The sequence below is a fragment of the Ursus arctos genome, chromosome X (genome assembly GCF_023065955.2).
Source record: "Ursus arctos isolate Adak ecotype North America chromosome X, UrsArc2.0, whole genome shotgun sequence".
Classification (NCBI taxonomy): Eukaryota; Metazoa; Chordata; class Mammalia; order Carnivora; family Ursidae; genus Ursus; species Ursus arctos.
Window position 1 is genome coordinate 89,096,066 of NC_079873.1, and position 21,845 is coordinate 89,117,910.

Consider the following 21,845-nt stretch of genomic DNA (forward strand, 5'->3'; position numbering starts at 1 on the left):
TTAGTTCTCAAAGAAACACAGTATTGAATAGGACATAGGATAGTACATTGCCCTTAAAGTGGATTTAGTTTTGATTGGAAAGCCAAGAATGAACAGATAATAACAATAATATAATAACAAAAATAATGACATGTAAAATGGTCAAATTGTTAAATGTAGTGGTGCTAGGAATGTGTACTTGTGGAACTAAGAGACAGGATATATATTTAAACCGTTTTAGTGAAGAATTGCTTTATGATAGCTGTGAACTTTTCTGTTTTGAGCCTGGGCACACACATCTTTAACTTATTAGAAAGTGGTAGCAAGTACATCTTAGGTGAATCCAATCTTATATACAAGTTTTTCAGAGTCATAATTATGCCACTGTTGTTAAAGTCACCAAGGCTACTTTATACTACTCTAGGGTTCACCAAATTGCAGAGATGACCAGTAACTCAAGCTTCTCCAGGACTTACCAGTCAGTAATATTGTTGAATTAATGATTATAATCTATTTTATTAGATTAAGATCTCAACTACTGATGCGGGACCTCCACATTTCTTAAAAATTTTATCCAAACTGGTATGTCTCAAACATGTTCACAACCAATACTTTCATGTTATATTCCCACCCTTGTTTCTGAACTATGTCCAATAAAAAACTTCAAGATAGTATTTGGTGATGGTGTCCACTGTAGACTGAATATTTGTGTCCCATCAAAATTCATATGCTGAAATCCTAATCCCCAATGTGTTGGTATTTGGAAAGGAGACTTTTGGGAAGTGATTAGATCATGAAAGTAGAGTCCTCACTATGGGATTAGTGCCTTTATAAGAACAGACATAGGAGAGCTTGCTTCCTTTCTCTGATTTCCACCATGCAAGGATACAGTGAGAAGATGTTCATCTGCATACCAAGAAGGGGATTCTCACCAGATGCCTGATCTATTGGCACCTCGATCTTGGACTTCCTTACCTCCAGAACTGTGAGAAATAAATGTTTATTGCTTAAGCCACCCAGTTTATAGTGATTTATTATTGCAGCCCAAACTTACAGTGTCTTTTTCTCAAAATCTATAGTATGAATGACAGAGAACTATCCTCTAATTCTTTTCCAGCTGTAAACCCATGGGGTGCTGAGATGATACATGGTCCTTTGGAATCTTGAGTGACTAAAAACTATGTCATCATCCTTGCAGAAATGGGAAAATGTCTTTTCTTCTTATAAGTGTTATACTTTTTCATCCAGGCCCTGAAATAGTATTAATGATTTCCCCATATTTCAGAGTTTCCCTAGTAAACAGAGAGCTGTTACTTAAAGCCCACTTCTCTACCAGACTCAAATACTAACTTATTCAGCAAGGTCAAGGGACCAATTTTTCCAATAAATGGTATATCACCTACATCTCTCTTTCCTTTAATTCAGCCAGATGTGTGCGTGTGTGCACACGTGTGTGCACACACACACATAATCACTAAAAAATAAAACCCCTCTTAACTTTGTGCAAACTATATCTGCTCATCCTTGCTCAACAAGCATTAACAGGTATGCTCAGATGTATCTGAATCCCAGGTTAAGTGAAATCTGGTCTTCTCTGATGTATAAGTATGGGGGGCGGTTATGCTTCATTCTCCATACATATGCTGCCTATGTGAATATATTCTAGCCCCATTATCTCACTAACTTGCTCTGGATTTTGAACCAGACTAATTATTCCAAATCTGAGTTCTCTTATGTGCAAAATGAGGATATGAAAAAATTAGATGTTATCCAAGCTTGAGGTCATTTCGTTTCTGTTGTTTCATTGTTCTGTGATTCTAAAGGCAGAATCAAAGAAGATGTATTGTTAGCCTAAATTAAAATTTCCTCTAATATTCCCTGATAATAATTCACATATTATACTTATCAGTCAATCAATAATGAAGCTTTTATGAAACATTTGCTATTCAATTAATAGGCACTTAGTAAGTAACTGCATATTCAAAGAAATGGATTAAGAGGATGGTATTTTTTTTGTGGAAAACCATAGCAAAAGATTTCTAGAAAAGGGGATGCCTGAGCTGAGTCCCAAAACGAATAGGAATTTACAGATTTAAAAAGATCAGGGAAGGGGTGCCTGGGTGGTACAGCGGTTGAGCGTCTGCCTTCGGCTCAGGGCGTGATCCCAGCGTTATGGGATCGAGCCCCACGTCGGGCTCCTCCGCTGTGAACCTGCTTCTTCCTCTCCCACTCCCCCTGCTTGTGTTCCCTCTCTCGCTGGCTGTCTCTATCTCTGTCAAATAAATAAATAAAATCTTTAAAAAAAAAAGATCAGGGAAACCTGAGATATTGCAGTGAATTCTGTAACTTCACATAGTTCTATTAAGGCTATTGGCGAATTGGTGGAATTTCAAGAGGCAAAACTGGAGATGTTGGCAGAGGCTTGGTAAAAAAAAGATCCTTCTATATCACGGTACAAAGTTTGTATTTTATCCAGAAAGTAATGGGAATTATGGAAGTGTTTTGAGCGGGAAATAAGATGATCAAATTAGCATTCTAGAAAAAAGTTCTGGCAGTGGTATGGAGAATGGATTGGAAAAGGGTAATATTGACAGCATGTACATTTTGTAAAGGGTTAAATGGCTGCAATCCAGTAGGAAGTAAGTGCATGAACTAAGGCATTGTCAAAGGAAGAGAAGACTAGTTTAAAAATAATAAGAAAATAGAAGCAATAGACTTTGTGATATGTTGATATGAGGGGTTTAGCAAAGCAAAGGAGTTCTCACTTGAGCTATTGAAAAAAAATTGTATTTCTGTTCATCAATTTCAGGAATTGGGGAAAAGTTGCAGCTATGGAATGGTGTGAGTAGGGAATAAAAGAAATGGGTTTGAGTTACCTGGGAAACATGTCTGTGAAATGATGCTGAAGCTAGACCAGAAAAATGTATATCTGGCATTCATCATATACGAGGTAGTTTATTTTTTATTTTTTTTAAAAGATTTTATTTATTTATTCGACAGAGATAGAGACAGCCAGCGAGAGAGGGAACACAAGCAGGGGGAGTGGGAGAGGAAGAAGCAGGCTCCTAGCGGAGGAGCCTGATGTGGGGCTCGATCCCACAACCCCGGGATCACGCCCTGAGCCGAAGGCAGACGCTTTAACCGCTGTGCCACCCAGGCGCCCCAATAAGAGGTAGTTTAAACCAACAGGACTAGATAAAAATGTTCTGAGGGCATTCTTTGAGTAATCTTCTTAATGTGTGATCTTCACACAGCCTTTATAAAAATGCTACACCTTAACATACTGAATCAAAATCTTTAGAAATGGGCCCTGAAATTCTGTATTTTTGAAAGCGGTTTTTTAGCACTAAATTTTAAAACTACTGATTTATGGTAAGAAGCAGAGATGATCAGAAATAGAAACATGGTGTGTTAGCCAGCCTCCAAATGGGCCTTTAGCAAGCCCCATCTCCCAGCATATATATCTTTATATAGCCCCTTCCCACATTTGATCATGTTTGGTCTCTATCACCCATAAAATATGGCAGAAATGATAGTACATGGGATATTGCTTCCTATATTTGGGTACAAAAAGACTGAGGGGTTCCATTTGGGGGGTTCTCTATGACCACTGTGTCTAGAAGAAGCCAGCTGAGGACACTCAGGTGGCTTATAGAGAGGGTGGGTAACTGAGGCCTCTGGCCAACATCTTGTTAAGAACTAAGGCCTGCCAATAATCATTTAAGTGAGATTAGTAGAAGACCCCACAGCCCCGTCAAGATTTCTAATGACTGCAGCCCTCGCTGCCATCTGGACAGAGACTTCATGCCACATCTTGAACCAGAACCATGAAGCTAAGCCACTCCTATATGGATCCTCTCCCTTAGAAACTGTGAGAAAACAAACACTTGTTTTTTTTAACCCACTAAGTTTTGGGATAATTTATTATGCAACAATACACATGGTAAATTCCATATGGAAATCATAAGTCAGGCTTCAAGATCATTAACTGAGGTTTTAAGAAATATGCAAGGCTTTTTTCTTCCTTAATCAATTAGTATTGATTTATTGATTCAATAGATATTTATTAGATGTCTTTTCTGTATGTATATTTTTATAGACTATTTCCTCCATTAGAATTACAATGACCAACTCATCACAGGTTTTAGCTCTGAGATTTTCTAAGTTTTAGCACTGAAAGTCCCATGTTACAGAAAACCTCTTTTCCCCCCATTTAAACCAGGACAGTTGGTCATCCTAATTAGAATAAATCAAGAAGTCAGGGACATTTTCTCATTTATTTCTATACTCCAGTATCTAGAACAGAACCCAGCATATAGTTGGTGTTGAATAAATATTTTGAATGAAAGAATTTGTAAAATAACATGGCAAGTGTTTGCTGGTCATACCCCTCCTAGTATGGCAACAAGCTGAGCTGGGCTGCATTTCAATGGTGTGCTATACTATTATGTCTTGATTGGAAGAAAAGTTGGTAGAAAAGTCCTAATCATGGGATTAAAACCAATTAGGGCTGATCCTTAATATGGTATGTACTTTGATCACACAGGGCATTGTAAGCCATGGTAAAAAGATTTGATTTTAGGGGCACCTGGGTGGCTCAGTCATTAAGCGTCTACCTTCAGCTCAGGGCGTGATCCCAGTGTTATGGGATCAAGCCCCACATCAGGCTCCTCTGCTGGGAGCCTGCTTCTTCCTCTCCCATTCCCTGTGCTTGTGTTCCCTCTCTCTCTGGCTGTCTCTTTCTCTGTCAAATAAATAAATAAAATCTTTTTTAAAAAAAGATTTGATTTTATTCTACCTGTGATGGAAAGTCATTGGAGGGTTTGAAATCTGGCGAGTGGAATAATTTGATTTATGTTTTTTAAAAGGTTATTCTGGATGTTCTGTGATAATGGATTGTCATGGGACAAGAGTGTCAATTAGCTGAGCATTGTACTAGACACTATGGAGGATTTGGAAATACATAAACACAATGTAGATGGAACACGGAATTAGTTAATATAAAACAGTTTGTTATCAATAGAAGATAGGTATGCAACCTTACTGAATTTGTGGTGAAGACTGTAAACGTTAGAGAATTTAAAAGGAGGAAGATATTTATAATTGATGTTTTTAGGGATGGCTTAAATGGAAGAGATGAGAATTGAATTGATGCAAGATGTGAAAGTAGAATAGAGAAGGGGTGGCATTTTTGGCAAAAGTCACAGATGGAATAATGGTAGTACATTTGTAGTAAAGGGGATAAATTGGGCTGATTAAGTCTGAAAATTCTTTTTGGTGAGCAACAGACTACTGGGATGGAGAAAGATGGTTAATACTCCTTGTTTTTCTTATTGACATGATGGAGTATGTTTAAGTTAAAGACGATGTAGCATTGAGGATACTGAAGAAAGAAAACAACCTAGGACCTTCTTTCCTCTTTCACTAATATTGTCATACTTATTAACTCACCAATCCTATACAGTCGATCTCAAAGGTTAAGTCTGGGCAGGAGACAACTGTAAATTGGTATACTCAAAAGTTCTTGTGGCAGAACAGAGACCAGAGGAGGGATTTCAGCTATGAGAAACCCCATAGGAGAGGGCTAGATTCGAATACTTAAGTTAATGGCTAACAGGTTCTGACATCTCTACAAAGATATTTGTGGCTTGTTATTCACCTTAAAATTGACAGTAAGAATTACCTATCAGTGGGCTTGCCAACTGCCTGTCTTTTTTCATCTCATAATGGAGTTTTTAATGCTAACTTTACATAAATGAAATCAATGGCCAATAATATATTTTGAAAATTCACCAGGAGCACTACCCACATAGAAAGATCAAGATCCTTTAAAGAGAATAACAACTTTATGATGCGCAATTATTTCACTTTTATGTAGTAACTTGCCAGGGGAGTGGGAATGATTTGAGATCCATCCCTTTGCTATCTAACACACCAATTCATGGATGAGATCAGAGAAATTTTTATTCAAACTATAAACATGATCATTTTACTCATCAATTTCAGAATGAAAATCAGAAACATTTGATTCTTAAAATGTATTCATCTTTTTCAGTTCTGGGGATGCTACTGACTCAACATTGTAAATTGCTTGTGATCTTCTTGACAGTGCTATCCCAGTTTATCTTTTATTTTTTAACTTTTAATTTAACAAAAATATCTTTTTTTAAAACCAAAAATATTACCAACCAGTGTTGACTAAACACTTCTCTTTTTCTCCTATATTTAATTGCCATCATATTTTTAAAGATTGATTTATTGATTTATTGATTTGAGAGAGAGTGCACATGCAAGCAGGGAGCAGGGCAGAAGGAGAGGGAGAGAGAGAATCCCAAGCAGACTCCCCACTCAGCATGGAGCCTGACACAGGGCTCAATCCCATGACACTGAGATCATGACCTGAGCCAAAATCAAGAGTCAGACACTCAACCGATTGAGCCACCCTATATTTTTACTTTCTAAAAGCAAATTTCAACCAACCAATAACTAATAACTTTCAATCTGAGCACATATGAGTGATAAGAATTAATGAGTACTTATGTGTAAACTTTGGACATTCAGCAGTTGGTTACAGAGACAGAGATGTGTTTGCCCAGCAGCATTCTATGGTCTGGACTGCTTTTACTGACTTTCCACCTAATTAAATCTTCCTTTAAATTTCTTATTATTTAGGGCCTGTGAACCCCAACTGTCATATTTGAAAGTAATATCAGGACTAATTTATTTCAGGTGATAAATGGGTGAGAGTGGCTTGATGTGTTAACTTTCATCTTAACTAGGGCCTCCTGGAGACCCTATAAATTCATACAGAGGATATAATTCTCATGGTGCTGTTAGACAGATTGTGGCAAGAGAATGGGGAATAGATTGATACTCCTGGTCTTACTGCCAAGGTTATTTTTATGGAGACTGCACACTCAACAAAAGTCTTGTGAAAAAATGGCAGACATACAAAAACATCTACATTATTTGAAATATAAACTAGAAATGAAAATTGAATGTAACAAGATATTACAGATGATAATGTGTTTTTATATATTCAATAGTATATGCCTGCCCCCACAAGATCAGTCAGTATTAGTGTATCACTATTCATTCACTCAAGAAACACTTCATGAGTCAGACACAGATAAATAAGGAAGAGCATAAAAATATATTTGATTTATTATTTTAAAGGTTATACTATTCTAAAAAGACACCCACAATTACAGTGGATTCCACAATATCAGATATGTGTTTATTTCTCTCTTAATTCCAGAATGGATGGACAGATAGAAGAAAAAAATTTTCCTTCCATCTTACTCCACTTTCTCCTAGGGTCTTGAGCTTATCCACATGTTCAAACTAGCCTTTGAGATGGATAAAAAAAAATCAAAATCCAGAAAAATAAACTCATCTTTCAGGTGGAAATAACTCAGATCTTGCCTACATTATTTACCTTCATATTCCACGGACCTGAATTTAGTTTTTTGGTTACACCTGCCTGCAAGGGAGGGTAGGAAATGTAGATTCTAGCTGAGTGTGTGACCATTTGGGCAAAAAGAAGGGAAGAAAAGATTTTTTTTAGCTTAAATAGTAGTCTAGCATGAAGTGCTTTTCCATTTCATTCAAGTGTGTTTTGATTATACTATTAGTAGTAGGAGCTCCTGAAAAAATTTACACTGAGTAGTGCTATGAGAAACTAATTGAAGAGGGATAATACTCTAAGAGACCACTTAGAATGCTTTTGCAGTAGTTCAAGGATGAGATGAATCTAGTCCTTAACCAAGACAGTAGCCTACATTTACGGCTTATGTAAGTTGTGTACTCAAATGTTAGGAACAGTACAACAGATGGAAATATATCTACTAATTGGAAAGAGGGAGTGGCACCCATTAAATATATTTCCATTCTCCCACTCTCTGTCTCAGGGAAGAAGACTCTGAACATTCTTCCTTTTGGAACAGATGTTGCTAATGACAGATATGGTATTAATGGCTCCTCTTAGATCTTTGCACTACTAAGTTTTGGCTTTTCCTAATTGCAAAAATCTGGTGAGAATAATATAGCACCAACCTCATTACACCTGCCATTACAGGAAGAACCTTAAAATATACATTTCCACAAATTCCACATGTGATTCTTAACACTCTAGTTGAGAAATACTATTAAATTATGAATATGTGAAGATTAGTTATGACAATAGGCATTAATTTACTTATAGTATACACTTAACACAATCTTTAAGGTTTAAGGAACAATAGAACAAAATTCTGTGATTAGTAACATGAATGTTGATGGGCACCTTGATATAGTACCCTTAGAGTTTGGGGTAATCAGTATTTAGACTTGTTTAATATGTGCTACCAGTATTGAAAACTCGTGTCAATCATAATTATATTCCACATAATTTCTATTAATTAGTGGGAACTTTCTCTTAGTTTCATCAGGGACTCAAGATTTCTTTACAAACTCAGCTTATTCATTGCCCTTCCCTTCCCTGTGTCACCTTACCCACGTCTTCTGCACCTTCTCCTGCTCTATTCTATTTAGACTTTCCATTTTCTGTTAGGTATGGCTGTGCCCTATCGTAACCCACTTTACACTTAGTTTTACAATGGACTTATTCTGTTCCATCCCTCCTAGCACTATATAGATCTTACTTTTTTAACCTTATCCTGACCAACTGTCTGCAGTACCGCACCTGCCTTATGCTAGCTCACCCTGAGATAGTCTATTATGCCCTATTTTTCCCTGCATTGTTCCAACTTGCTCAACACTTCCTTGTCCTGGAATCTCTACACTATCCTACCTTTTCCTTCTCTTTCTAAAGAGAAAAGGTCCTGCTCAACCCCTTCTGGTCTTTCTCAAACCTGCCTTACTCTGGCTTGAACCCACCCTACATTTTCCAGTATGAACTACCTGGCCCTGCACAGACTTTTCTTGTCCTACACAAAACTTTCCTGCTCTGCTTATCAATTCTTGTGTCTCTTCTAATTCCTGTCTATCACATAGACCTTGAATAAAGCTCTGATGCCTGTTATTCAATAGAAAGATGATGGCAGTGACCCAACACACTGCCAGTGTCCTGGCACTAGCAGAAAATCTCTGAATTTGAGGTTGGTATTTGTCAAAATTTAACAAAGATCTTTTTTTTTATTGTAGATTTACAAACTGCCATGTTATTTTTATTTAATTAAAACTTCATATCAACAGCTATAAATAACAGAGAGATAGCAATTTAAACAACTATTTCAACAATCACAAGTTGCATTGGACTTTTATAGTATATGAAATGACAAAAAAAATCAGTTTAAGGTAAAAAAGAAGAAAGTAAGAAAAACCAGACTGAGTTTATGTACATGAAATGATGAACTATTGGGGCAATATGTGAACTATCACTGTTTTTTATACTTCCCATACTTTATGGCTTTTCAAAATTATCTATAACAACTTTTACTAGCCTTTAATAAAACTTAGACATTTATATTTCATATGGATAAAGACAGGAACTGTAGTAAAACAATTTGACAGTAACAGAACTTTACTGAATGCCCAAAACATTCAATTAGTAAATATTCAATTCAGTAAAGAGAAATTTGTTACATAAAATTAAGAATACAAAATAGACCAGATTACTCTCATTTTAATTTTTTTGTCAATTTCAATAGTCAGTAAATGCATTATTAATTTGTACCTTTTGGCTTATCAGTTCAGAAAGAGCTATTTACAACAGAGAAACTGAGTAAGTCAAGTGACTGTAGAGCCAAGGGTTTGTTTATAATTTTTCTTTAATTAAAGATGGTTCCTCTTTTCAAGGATACAATAGGTTGAATGGTGGCCCAAAAAGTATTTGGTTTTAATTCCTGAGACATGTAAATGTCACCTTATTTAGAAAAAGGGACTTTGCAGATGTGATTAAGTTAAGAATTCTGAGATCAGGAGATTATTCAGGTGGGCCCTGAATGCCATCATCAGTGTCCCGATAAGAGAAAGACAGAATGACATTCCATTGGAATGATATGGACATAAGCAAAGGCATGCTGTCAGCTACCAGAAACTGGAAGAATCACGGAACATATTCTACCCTAAATCTTCAGAGAAAGCACTGCTCAGCTGATACCTTGATTTTGGATTTATGGTCCCCAGAACTATAAAGGATAAATTTGTGTTTATTCTTAAATAATCCATTGTTTTTGGTAATTTGTTATAGAAGCCATAAGATATGAATACAGATTTTTGTGCCAGGAAATGAGATGCTACTGTAACAAATAAAAACCCAGAAGTGGTTTTGGGATTGAGTTACGGATAGAAGCTGGAAGAAATTTGAGAAGCATGGTAGAAAAAGCTTAGATTTCCTTGAATAGACTGTTGATAGAAATAAGGGTGTTAAAGGCTCTGCCAGTGAGGGCTCAGGAGGAAATAAGAAACATGGTAGAAAAAGCCTGTAACATCTTACAGAATACATATATTGCCTGTCATAAACAGAATGCTTGTAGAAATGTGAACATTAGAGGCATTTCTGGAGAAGGCTCAGAAAGAAATGGGGAACTTGTCATTGGAAATCAGAGAAAAGATTATCTTTTTTATATACTGCCAGAAAACTTAGCTGAATTGTTTCATTCTCTTTTCTGAGCATGCATCTTGTCTGGTGATATGCATGTGGCTTTCTAAATACCCCAGTGTACACAGGTGCTTTTAAATGTCTTTATTTCCCAGAGCAATTATCTCCCCAGATTTTTCTGCCAGGCTATATGTGGTCAATTGTGTGCTCAAACATAATCTACAGTCCTAGTTGGCTGCAGATTTTTCTTTACGTTTACAATGTTTTTGAGCAATGCCTGCCATTTTTTTCTGCCCTAAGTGAGTTTTTAGTTAGGCAAAGAAATGGCACCTTTTGTCAGTCTTTCAGGTAGCCCAGGCAGATTAGAACAGATAAACACTACAATTTGCAAATAACATCTGCTAGGCTCCCTCCAGAACTAGGTAAAAAGGCCTGACACTGCTGAGCCAAGGAGAAGGTGGGGTAAGGGCAAGTAAAAATTCCACAAAGTTTTCCTACCAATTTTAACTTGTTTTTCTCTTGATTTAGCATTCACTTGTTTGCTGTAAAACTTTGACTGTTTTCCAAATGTCTAACAAAACTAGTTCTGACAGTTTCTGCTTGTTTTTCGATGCTTTTGTGGAGGAATGGGTGTTTGGAATTGCTGCTCCACAGTTTTGCTGGCCATACTCCCATATGAACCTTTTCACGTGTTTCTGGATTTGATTTGCTATTTCGCTGAGGATTTTGGTTCTATGTTCATAAGAGATATTGGCTTTTACTGTTTTTGTGATGTCTTTGCCTTATTTTTGTGTCAGGATATCACTGACCTCCTAAAATGAATTGAAATTGTCCTTCCTCTTTTATTATACGTAAGGGTTAGTGAAGGATTGGTGTTAAATCTTTTAAATGGTTGGTATAATTCATCAAGAAAGCCTTCTGGTCCTAGGCTTTTCCTTGTTGAATATTTTTGATTATTCAGTCAATCTATTTATTTCTTATAGGTACATTCAGATTTTCTATTTCCTCTTGATTTAGTTCTGATAGATTGTGTCACTATCAGAATTTGTCCTTTCTATGTTATCCATTTTGTTTACATACATCATTTTTAATATTTCCTTATAATTTTTTTATTTCTCTAAAATCAGTAGTAATATTTCCTCTTTCATTCTTAATTTTAACCATTTGAATCTTTTCTTTTCTCCTGGTCTGTCTAGCTAAATGTTTGTCAATGTTGTTGATTTTTTTCAAAAGAAAAACAACTTTGGTTTTGTTGAGTTTCTTTATTATTTTTCTGTATTTTATTTATGTTCACTCTAGTCATTATTATTTACTTCTTCAGCTTGCTCTGGAGTTTGCTCTTCTTTCTTTTTCTGGTCCATTAAAAGAAAGGGATTAGGATACTGATTTTGAGATCTTTCTTTTTTAATATAGTCACTTGCAGCAATAATTTTAGCTCAAAGCACTGTTACTCTGCATCCCAAGTTTTGATATGTTTTGTTTTTGTTTTCATTTCAAATTATTTTCTAATTATTGACTCCTGGGCTATTTAATTCTGTGTTTATTTCATGATTGCAAAATTTTTCAGATCTCCTTTTGTTATCGATTTCAAATTTTATTCCATTGTGGTCAGAAAACATACTTGATATGATTTCACTCCTTTTATATTTATTGTGACTTATTTTGTGGCCTAATATATACAGTTGGCCCTTGAACAACATGGGTTTGAACTGTGTGACTTCACTTTATGTGGATTTTTTTGTAGCGCAGTACTTTAAATACAATTTCTCTTCCTTAGGATTTTCTTAATAACATTTTCTTTTCTCTAGCTTTCTTTATTGTAAGATTACAGCACATAATACATATAATCTATAAAATATGTGTCAGTAAACTGTTTATATTGTCTATAAGGCACCAGTAAACACTAGGCTATTAGTAGTTAACTTTTTGGGAGTCAAAAGTTATATGTGGATTTTCAATTGTGTCAGGGATTGGTACATATAACTTCTGCGTTGTTCAAGGATTAACTGTAGTCAGTTATGGAGAATGTGTTCTTAAATATGTATTAATTTTCTGTTGCAGCTGTAACAAATTATCACAAATTTATGGGTTTAAAATAACCAATTTTTTAAATTACATTTCCATACTTCAGAAGTCTAAGTGACTCTCACTAGGCTAACATCAAGATGTTTACATAGCTGTATTTCTTTATGCAAGCTCTAAAAGAGAACCTGTTCCCTTGCCTTTTTAGCCTCTGGAAACCATCTGCATTGTTTTTTGGCTCATGCCCCTTTGTACCTTCAAAAACAGCAATGGTCATTTGATTCCTTCTTGAATCACATGACTCTTTCTTTTCCTCAGATTGGATAATCTCAATTGAACTAGCTTCAGTTGTGCTCATTCTTTCTTCTATTTCCTCAAATCTGCTGCTGAACCACTCTAGTGAATTTTTCATTCCAGTTATTTTATTTCATCAACTTCAGAATTGCTATTTGGTCCTTTTTAAGAAATACTTGATATCCCTTTGTTTATATTCTCTATTTGGTGACCTCATTCTCATATTGTCTTTAGTTATTTAGGTGTGATTGTTTTTTTTTTTAATTCTTTGAACATATTAAATTAGCAATTTCAAAGTTTTGGTTAGTAAGTCCAATGTTGGAGCTTCCTCAGGGACATATCATACTGACTGCTTCTTTTCCTATGTATCAGCCATACTTTCTTATTTCTTTGCATATGTTGCAATTTTTATTGAAACTTGGATATTTTAGGTATTATTATGCAGGAGATCTTCAAATCAGATTCTTTTGCATATCCTTGCTAGCATCTGGTATTGCCAGTGTTCTGGATTTTGGCCATTCTAATAAGTGTGTAGTGGTATCTCATTTTTTTTTAGTAGAGTTTCTAAACTAAAGTAGTAAAGTCTATATTCTTTGTCATGTGTGACCTCTGACATCTCTGCTCAGGCTACTTACTGGGCAGCTAATGATTATACAAACACTTAGCTAGGCAGTTTACAACTCCACCTTAGCTTTCACTTCCTGCGTATTTAAAGCCTCAAGGTTAGTGAGAGGTGAGAGCTTAAGGCTGCGGGTCAATTACACTCCCTACCATCAGAGAGATGAGAAGGACCTTTTCATGCCATTATGCATGGCAACATAAATTTATTTATATATTTGTAGGTCAGTTTGGCAAATGTGTAATGCTTATTCCCTTCCACATAGCAATTCTATCTCTAGGAATTTATCCTGTAGAAGTACACAAGTATATAACAATATACACAAGGTAATGTTTATTGCATCATCATTTTTCATTGTTACAAGTTGGAATCAGTTTAAAGGTTTATTAATAGAGGACTAGGGAAAATAACACACAGCAATTAAAGAGAATATTAAATAGGATATCATTGAAATAGCTGTATGAAAGAAGTCATAAAAAAGGAAGAAATCTAAGTAAACAAAATGAAATTATTTATCTTCCTGAATAAAAGGTGAATTTTTAGCTCCAAAATTTTATTGTATAGAAGAGATCTTTATAATTCTTCTCTCATATTACGAGACCTTTCACAATTACTTTGTTTTATTTTTTTATTTTTTTATTTTTTTTTAAAAGATTTTATTTATTTATTTGACAGAGATAGAGACAGCCAGCGAGAGAGGGAACACAAGCAGGGGGAGTGGGAGAGGAAGAAGCAGGCTCATAGTGGAGGAGCCTGATGTGGGGCTCGATCCCATAATGCTGGGATCACGCCCTGAGCCAAAGGCAGACGCCCAACCACTGTGCCACCCAGGCGCCCCACAATTACTTTGTTTTAAACAACTACTTGGGAAAGATACATTAGTCTAAAATATTCCCTATTAACACTAGTTTTGGATGCTAATAGAAACTACCAGTCATAATTGGTAAGAAAAAAGAGGACAATGAAAAATTAATACTAAATTTAAAATGATTGTCTATGGAGAGGGGAGATGACCTCACAGTTGCAGATTTTCAATGCCATTGTAAACAAGCCTTTTAAAGACTACTTTAAAAGCAAATATATAAATGGTTATATCATAAAAATGATGAAAACAGATACATAATTATGACAGGATACATTTCTCATGACAGCATTATATGTAGATTTAAAAAGTGTTTTCTCTAAAATGTCTTAGATAGAAATAAGTATGTTGTGCTCTGGAAAACTGGGTTAGGTCACTCAAGAAGAAACTTTAGTGAGGATCACAACTGACATTAAATTTGCAAGTAGAGTGTGAATAAAATTCTTTCATGAGACATGAGAGAGAAAATAGCGTTGCTTAATATTAGGTTTTAAAAATACATGTGTAATTAATTTATTAAGTATTTTCAAAGTCAATATTATAAGTAGGTACTTGCCTGTTTTACTTCTATTTATATAATTTTCTACATTCAAGTTAACTCCTTTTTAATTTTTTTTTCTCCTTGAGAAAATAGAAAAGGTCTTTATTTTCAAAATTATCTTATAATTGAGCATATATGGAAAATTCTCCAGCCCTGCAGAAAATCTACTTCATTTCTCATATGGAGAAGTTGAAGTGCTTATTTTTATTATTGAAATTGATTACATTCATTTTCTATCACTGCCAAAAAATTATCACAAATTTAGTGGTTTAAAATGATCTCTGAAGATCCTAAATCCAATATGGACCTCACTTGGCTAAAATTAAAGCATCAGCAGAACTGCATTTCTTTCTGAAGACTCTGGTGGAGAATCCATTTCTTTGCCTTTTCTAGCCTCTAGGAGCTATCCACATTCATTGGCTAGTGGCCCTATCCTCTCCCACCTTCAAACCCAGCAACAGCAGGCTTAGTTGTTCTCATGTTACTATGTCTCTGATTCTCTGCAGTTGGGAATGACTCTCCACTTTAAAGAACTCATGAGATTAGGTTAGACATTCCTTGATAGTCCAGAATAATCTCCCCATCTCAAATTCCTTAACCATAATCACATCTGTAAAGTCCCTTTTGTCATGCAAAGTAACATATTAATAGGTTCTGCAGATTAGAACATGGACATTTTTGGAGGACATGGACATTTTCTTCCACATTATTAAAGAATAAAACTCAAGTCAATTATCAATGCCATTTCAGACTCCTGTCAATAGAGCAATGTGTATCAACAAATCTGTGCCACTGGGTTGGGTACTATAAAGTAAAGTACAAAAAGTATTAAGGAGGCCCTACCCTCAAGAGCATACTATATTGTTGGATCATCAGGAACATTCACAAAAAGACAATTAACAATAAAATGCTTATATGTTGTCAAATTCATTTGTTCAACAGTATTTCTTGAGTATTTTCTATGTTGTTCTAGGCTCTGCCAATACTGTAGGAGTGAACTACATAATATCTATCTTCATGAAGCTGATTTTCAAGTGGGGAAAATAATAAAAAAGAAAATAGACTAATAGATAATAGATATACTGTAATACAAAGCAATGATAAGTGGCAAGGAGGCTAAAGGGACAAAAAGGAATGGAATAGCTATTCTGAAAAACAGAGTAGTCCTCTGTGAGAGCTGAATGAATGTATGGTACAGAGAGATGTTTACTTTGCTAGAGTAATCTTGAAGTCTTTATGTTTAAAAATGGAACTATGTCTTAAGAGCATAAGTAAGGTTCACAAATGGACAGACCAATATTTCTCCTTTAGTTCCACAGATCACCCTCATCAGAATCCAAGATAGAGGCTTAAAACATTAAAATTCAAGAGAACTATACTGCCCCTACCTTGTGGCAACATGTAGTGTATGCCATGCTTAGGGGAGTAATGAGTAGCCTAAATTGGTGAAACAGATGGTTCAAACGGGAGGATGTTTGCCACCAGGTTAAGGAGTTTAAGCTCTTTATAGAATGATGAACCATCAAGTATTAATGACCATGCAATTAACATTAAAAAACAATATTTTAGGACTATTAGCAACAGTTAGGACTATTATTAGTAGCAGCACTGTGCAAGATGGACTGGAGGTAAGGATGTGAATAACAAGGGAAGGTATGATAAATCAATGGTAGTAGTACAGGCATGAGGCATTAGCATCAGAGCCAGGTCAATTTCAATAATAATCAAAAAGGAAGAACAGATAGGGAGGACATTATGAAGTAAGTAAGAATGGGGCTCTGTGACTGCATCGATTGTGAGAATAAAGGAAAAGTCAGAAATGACTCAGATTTTGAACCTGGATAACTGGCAAAATGGGTTTGCTGATTATTATGGCACACCATTAGCTAGCTTCATGGAGACAATACCCATAAATGATTATATAAAAGTATAGGAGAAAAAAGCTATTACTTGTTCCTGCAATTTTTCTAAATTTGCCAGTAATCCAAAAAATATGATTAGAGCCTACTCTTGTACCTTTACTCAAGTTAACCACATGAAATAACCCCTTATATTTAGGAATCTATGTGTAAAAAAACCCCACTTTTAATATTAAAGAAAACTGAAACTAGTCTTTTTCAGCAACCATTATTAATTTATTGGCTAAGGAGGGAGTAGAATCTAATTATATCTTTATGATTGTCAATATTACTAACATTTTGGAGAAAATTTGTACTACTTCATGTGTGGTTCTTCATTTATAGCACATATACTTAAATATAATAATCCACTAAGTAATAAATCTTTTGCTAAATTATAAGCCTCTCAATTACTTAGTGATCCATGTAGAGCAAACCTTATTTTAAAAATCCTCACTTTTTAAGGCTGAAGTACATGTTTTTCTTAACCAAGATGTGGTAGGATATGCACAAAAATAAGGATCAGGTAAGTTGGGATTAGAGTACTCCATGCATTTTAAATTAAATTGACTGTGAATGTGAAGATATGTGTCCTAATACATGCCCTGTCTACCCCCCTCCACACACACACCCACACACACACAAGGATGTACATAGATATATGCATAATTTAAAATTTGTTAACTACATTACATGTCTTTGGACTTATCTATGAATATCGAAATACATTTGGCAATATGTTTTTACCACTCTAGAAACATACCTGTTTTCACAACACTTTTTCTACAAAGTCTACTTTCTCTGCTTTGTTTTAAAGACAAATCATGTGATTCTTTCTCCCCTTAATATTCTACTTGGAGAGAAAGAGTGAGCAACTATAAGAATCAAAGACCGTCCTCTATTTTTTTCTGAAGCCAAATCTTTAGAGCAATTCAACTTGATATTTTTGAGCATCCATGTGACTATTTTGTTTTCTCATGTGTAGGTATTTAATACATATAAGGGAGGTTGGGTTCAGCATTCAGTAAAGGCTAAGTATCCCTTATCAGAGCAACCTCGTAAAGATAACACTACACTGGGCAAAATAATAAAATAAAAATAATTATAAGACATTGGATTATGACCAAATACAAGCAGCAACTGGGAATAAATTTAACTGTTGGAAGAAAGTTAAGGTACTAGGTGAGATTCTATTTTCTATTTTTCTATCTTTAGTGTCTTTTAGCCTGAAGATAGGCCCCAGTCACTGCCAGCTTTGTGGATAATATTATGAAAGAAAGTTTGTAGTCTAACTGGCTTGAAAAAAAACAGAGGAACAAGTTCTGGGAATCCACAGCCACTGAAAAGTGAAGGGGAAAATGGCAGAAGAAAGAGCTTGGAAGAGAGATGCCCAAATATTATAAGTAGTCTCTGACCAAATCTCTGGCTGACCCCTGAATTACATATGAGTGAGGCAGAGCGCAACAAGTAAAACTAAGGGAAAGAAACTGAATTGAGATCTGAGCTGCCATCCACCAGAGGAGAGACACTGCTAACATTATGAGTTCAACTAAATCAACAGCCTATTTAAAAAAATAATACTCTTTACAAAAATGTTACAAAATGACATCCAGAGTTTCCACAAGGTTTATAGCTTTAATGAACAATTAAAAATACACAAAATATGAATAATTGGAGAAATGACTGATTCAAAAGGAAAGAAAAGCAGTGGAGACAAACCTCAAGATTTTATGACTATTTTATTACCCTAAAAACCCATGATTGATTGATTGATTGACTGATTTATGTTTTGTATTTTTTTTATTTGCCCCAGGTGGGGTTTAACTTGCACTTTCCCATGCTCTGAATTATTTCTGTTCCCACCACAAGGAGACCTCAAATTGGCTAATGTGAGAAATTGGGAATGAAGACCCATTCTTGCCCATCTTGCCAGGGGAGTCTCCTTTTTGAAAAAAAAAATCAAAAGGTTATTGCATGAGCCTGAATGAATCCTGCTCTCTGCTTTTCATGGTCTGACCACCTCACCTCACCCCTTTTTTGGCATGGAGATGTGGGAGAATATGGTTCCCAAATTCTCCTCCTTCACCTTGTTAAATACCAAGGGGAAATCTTGCCATGGTAACATTTCACCTTCAGGCTGCTTTCCTTCTCCATCCTCATAAAAACCCAAGATCTTATAACACAGCTTTTATAACTATGATCAGGAATATAAAGGAAGTATGCTTGTTATGAATTAAAAGAGACCTCAGCAGAAAAAATAGAACCTATAAAATAAACAAAAGGGAACTTGTAGTATTAAAAATGCAATATTTTAAAATAAATTGTTCTTAACAGCAGAATGGAAATGCCAGGAAAAAAACATCAGGAAAATTGAAGATAGATTAGTAAAAATTATCCCATCTGTCATAGCAATTAGACAACATAAAGAAATATAAGATATCCCAATTGGTAAGGAAGAAGTAAAACTTTGACTTATTGCAGATATCATGACACTATATGTAGAAAATCCTAAAGACTTCACCAAAAACCTACTAGAACTGATAGATGAATTCAGTAAAGTCACAGGATACGAAATGAGTGTACATAAATCTCTGCATCTCTATACACAGCAGAAAGTGAAATTAAGAAAACAATCCCATTTACAATTGCACCAAAAATAAAAAGATACCTAGGGATAAACCTAACTAAAGAGGTAAAAGACTTTTACTCTGAAAACCATAAAACACTGATGAGAGAAATTTGAGATGAAGCAAAGAAATGGAAAGACATTCCATGCTCTTCAGTTGGAAGAACAAATATTGTTAAATATTCGTACTGCCCAAAGCAATCTACAGATTTAATGCAACTCCTATCAAAATACCAACAGCATTTTTAACACAACTATTACAAATTATCCTAAAATTTATATGGAGCCACAAAAGACCCCAAATAGCCAAAGCAATCTTGAAAAAGAAAAATATAACTGGGCCCATCACAATCCCAGATTTCAAGTTATATTACAGAGTGGTAGTAATTAAAACAGTATGGTATGGCATAAAAACAGACACATATAGATCAATGGAATAGAACAGAAAACTCAGAAAGAAACCCACAAATATATGGTCAATTAATCTTCAACAAAAGAGAAGTGAATATACAATGGGAAAAAGTCTCTTCAACAAATGGTGTTGGGAAAACTGGAAAGAATGAAACTGGACCACTTTCTTTCACCACACACAAAAATAAAGATAAAATAAATTAAAGAGCTAAATGTGAGACCTGAAACCATAAAAATCCCAGAAGAGAACACAGGCAGTAATCTCTCTGACATTGGTGATAGCAACATTTTTCTAGATGTGCCTCCTGAGGCAAGGGAACCAAAAACAAAAACAAACTGTTGGGACTACATCAAAATAAAGTTTCTGCACAGTAAAGAAAACAATCAACAAAACTAAAAGTCAACCTACTGAATGGACGAAGATATTTGCAAATGACATATCTGATAAAGGGTTAGTATCCAAAATATATAAAGAATTGATACTACTCAATACCCAAAAAAATGAATAATCCAATCAAAAAATGGACAGGAGACATGAAGAGACATTTCTACAAAGGAGACTTGCAGGTGGCCAACAGACACATGAAAAGATGTTCAACATCACTCATCATCAGAGAAATGTGAATCAAAACTACAATGAGATAACACCTCACATCAGTTACAATGGCTAAAATAAAAAAGACAAGAATCAACAAATGTTAGTGAGGATGTGGAGAAAAAGGAACCCTCATGCACTGTTGGTGGAATGTAATCTGGTGCAGCCACTGTGGAAAACACTATGGAGTTTCCTCAAAAAATTAAAAATAGAACTACCCTATGATACAGTAATTGCACTACTGGGTATTAACCCCAAAAGTACAAAAACACTAATTCAAAGGAATACACACAACCCTATGTTTATAATGGCATTGTATACAATAGCCAAACTATGGAAGCAACCCAAGTGTCCATTAATAGATGAATAGATAAAGAAATGGTCTATATATACAATGGACTATTACTCAGCCAAAAAAATAATGAAACCTTGCCATTTGCAACAACATGGATAGAGCTAGAGAGTATAATGTTAAACAAAATAAATCAGTCAAAAACAAATACCATGTGATCTCACTAATATGTGGAATTTAAGAAGTGAAATAAATGAGCAAACGAAAGAAAAAAGAGAGACAAACCAAGAAATAGACTCTTAGTGAGAACAAAATGATGGTTACCAGAGGGGAGGTGGGTGGGGAGGATGGGTGAAATAGGCGATGAGGATTAAAGAGTACACTTATCATCATAAAAAAAAAAGTATCCAATGTGAAAAACAGAAACATTGTCTTTTAAAAAAACAGAAATATTGTTTCTTAAATGAGCAGATATCTAACGTAGTATTATTGGAGTTCCAGAAAAAGAGAAGAGAGAATGGAGCAGAAAAAAGTATTTGAAGAAATAATAGCAAACAAAATCACAAATTTGGTGAGATGTATAAATTTACAGATTCATGAAACTCAGTGAAGCCCAAACAGAATAAATACAACAAAAACCACTGCTAGACGTATCACAGGTGAGCTATTTAAAGCCAATGATGGAGAAAATTTGAAACAGCAAGGAAAAGTAATGCATTAAGTCAAGGGAAAATTATTTAATAAACTCTGACATAAGAAACAATGGAAGTCAGTAGATAGTAGAAAACCATTGTTAAGTGCTGGAAAAAAGTCTGATATCATACTTTGTTAATGAAGACAAAAATCATTTTCAGATAAAAGAAAACTTAAAGAATTTGTCACTAACAGACTTGCAACATAAAAACTCTGAAGGAAATTTTTTTCAGAATTAAGAAAAATAATACCAAAAGAAAATGAGGAAATTTATAATAAAAAATCAGTTGTAAATCTTAAATTATTCCAAAACAAAATATTAAGATAGTCTCTATCATTTGTATTTTAACTAAGAAATGGTTCTTCTCATATTTTGTTGTTTTCTGAAGGCTTGGGGATAAATCATCATGTCAGTGACTTTTAAAATAATGTTTATCAAGTCTGAAGATTCAATTTCTGACAAAATTATG